Here is a 3,017-nt window from a genome sequence, read left to right as displayed (position 1 = left end):
GAAGCAAGAGAATCACTTAAGCCCAGGAGTTGGAGGTTGCTGTGAGCTGTGATGTTATAGCACTCAACTAAGGGCAATAAAGTGAGACTCTGTCTCCACGAAAAAAAAATAAGAGACACCTCAGGCTTGACGCCTGTGGCTCAACCGGCTAAGGCGTCAGCCACATACACCTAAGGTGGCGGGTTCGAATCCAGCCCGGACCTGCCAAACAATAATGACGGCTGCAACCAAAAAATAGCCGGGCGTTGTGGTGGGCACCTGTGGTCCCAGCTACTTGGGAGGCTGGGGCAGGAGACTCGCTTGAGCCAAACAGAAAAGAGGGAAGCCACAAAAATGAATTCCAAGATTTTTCACTTCTACGCATCCCCCCCTCTCCTGCCACTCCACTACCAACCCAACCAGTATCTCCTACCTGGGCCAGGATAATAGTCCCACAGAAGGTCTCTCTGCTTCAGGCTAATTTCTGCCAAACAATACTATGTAGAACATCTAGAATGATCTTTACAAAAATCCAACCATTTCAGGACTCCGATTAAACATTCTCAACTGCTCCTTATTGAATTTGGCTTGAAAATCCAATCCCCTTGTGCTAACCAACAAGGTCTTACACCATTAGTTCTGTCTGCTTCTTGCACTTCTCCCCCAGTTCACTTGCCGTTCCACCCGTTTCTTCTCTCCCCCATGCCAGTCACAGCCAACTCTTTCTGGCCCTGAGACACACATTCTCACCTCTGGCCTTTGCCTAGAGGGTCCTGTACACACAACTGCTTTTTTTTTTTTTTGAGACAGAGTCTCACTATGTCACCCTTGGTAGAGGGCTGTGGAGTCATAGCTCACAGCAACCTCAAACTCTTGGGCTTAAGCAATTCTCTTGTCTCAGCCTCCCAAGTAGCTGGGACTACAGGTGCACACCACAATGCCCAGCTATTTTTCTGTTGCAGTTGTCATTGTTTAGCTGGCCCAGGCCAGGTTCAAACCTGCCAGCTTTGGTGCATGTGGTTGGCACCATAACCACTGTGCTACAGGTGCCAAGCCTATGTATGACTGCTCATTTTGTTTTGTCCCCATGCTCTAACACAAGCTCCATGATAGCAAGTATCACGTCTATCTTATATGCCACTATTATACCATCTACAAGTGTACCTGACACAAATATGTGTATGCCCAATAAATATTCATTGAATAAGTGAAACAGTAATACAAAAGCCTCAAAGATTCAAAGGTAGAGATGAAATGATATAGGATGAAAAAATATTGAACCATTAAGTAAATTCCACTATGGAATATAAAACTTCTATTGATGTTAGCATCAACGTTTCCCTTGGCCGGAGTAGGTTTCAATGTCAAAAATTCTATTTTATCAGTGGGGTGCGGTAGCTCCCGCCTGTAATCCTTACACTCTGCAAGGCCAAGGCAGGTGGAATGCTTGAGCTCAGGATTTCAAGACCAGCCTGAGCAAAAGCAAGATCCAGCCTCCACTAAAAATAGAAAAGTAAGCTGGACATAGTGGCAGGCACCTGTAGTCCCAGCTACTCGGGAGGCTGAAGCAAGAGGATGGCTTGAGTCCAGGAATGTGAGGTTGCTATGATTCCAAGGCACTCTACCCAGGGCAAAAGAGTGAGACTATTTCAAAATTTTTTTTTCTATTTTACAATGTCGGTGTTCTAATTGTGATATTGTGCTATAGTTTTTGGGGTTTTTTTTTTTGAGAGGGTCTTACTATGTCACCCTCAGTAGAGTGCTATACCATCACAGCTTACAGCAACCTCAAACTTTTGGGCTTAAGCAATTCTCTTGCCTCAGCCTCTCAAGTAGCTGGGACTACAGGCACCCAGCACAACATCTGCTATTTTTTGTTATTGTTGTCATTGTTTAGCAGGTCCTGGCCAGGTTTGAACCTACCAGCTCCAGTACATGTGGCCGGCACCCTAACCACTGAGTTCCGGGCGCTGAGCCCTATGCTATGGTTTTATAAGATATTGAGGGAAGTTCATAAAGGATATACAGGATTTCTGTATTATTTCTTATAATTGCCTGTAAATCTATAATTATCTCAAAAATAGTTTGATTTAAAAAAAATTCTATCATAAAGGTAACTTATTATTCATCATCCTGCTTATATAGTGTCACCCCCAAATGTATTCCTCCACAGAATGTTCTGTGGTGGCAAATTCTCATTGGAACTTAGGGTAATAAAGGAAATCTCCATTTCTGGTAGGTGACATATTTTTCTGGGAGCTAGAACATCAGACCCTGTTCTTAACCACACACAGTTCCTGGCCCTGACTAGCCCATAGTCAATGTTCAGTAAATATTTATTCAATTAGTTAATCATTCCTGAGAAAGCCAAAATGACATCCAGTTACAAGCCACGACCTCCTCTAACATTGCTTGTCATTGCGTTTCAACATGGAAAGACACAAGCACCAAACACAGGTCCATAAATGACTCTGTAAACTGTTCACAATGTGCTTACTCTTAAAGTAGTAAGATACCCAAAGTGTATGGTGGACACGTACCTTAGCCTCCATGTCAACTACATGACTCAATTATTTGATAAGAATGGCATTACATATTATATTAGGACAAAGAAGTACTGTCAGGCCATCTATAAAATCTTGTTTTTAAAATAGATACTGAAATAGTCCTGGTCTTATTAACAAATCAGGGCCCTTTCTAAAAATTGGCTTATAATCTGTGTTTCAGGAAGCAATTAACCACATGAAGAGACCATATCTGACCGTCAAGTGGTAAAGGATGAAGTGCCTACATACCCCGGTTGTGCCTATAATTTTCTTCTTGTTAGAGAATAGCTAATGGATAAAGCAGCATATTTTTCTATTGCACCATCCATTCAGCCAATCTATAAACCTAAAAAATGTGTTTAGGATTGACATCCTCAAAGAATATTTAAAATATTTTAATTTCATTCGATTTATCATTTTATAAGTTCTGATCTCTATAAGGTTAAAAATTAAAATCGACTACATACATTTTTATACAAACCAAGTTCTCCT

Source organism: Otolemur garnettii, unplaced genomic scaffold, assembly GCF_000181295.1.
Source record: "Otolemur garnettii isolate 467f Iridium unplaced genomic scaffold, OtoGar3 scaffold00003, whole genome shotgun sequence".
Taxonomy (NCBI): domain Eukaryota; kingdom Metazoa; phylum Chordata; class Mammalia; order Primates; family Galagidae; genus Otolemur; species Otolemur garnettii.
The sequence above is the reverse complement of the archived record's forward strand: the minus strand, read 5'-3'. Positions refer to the sequence as shown.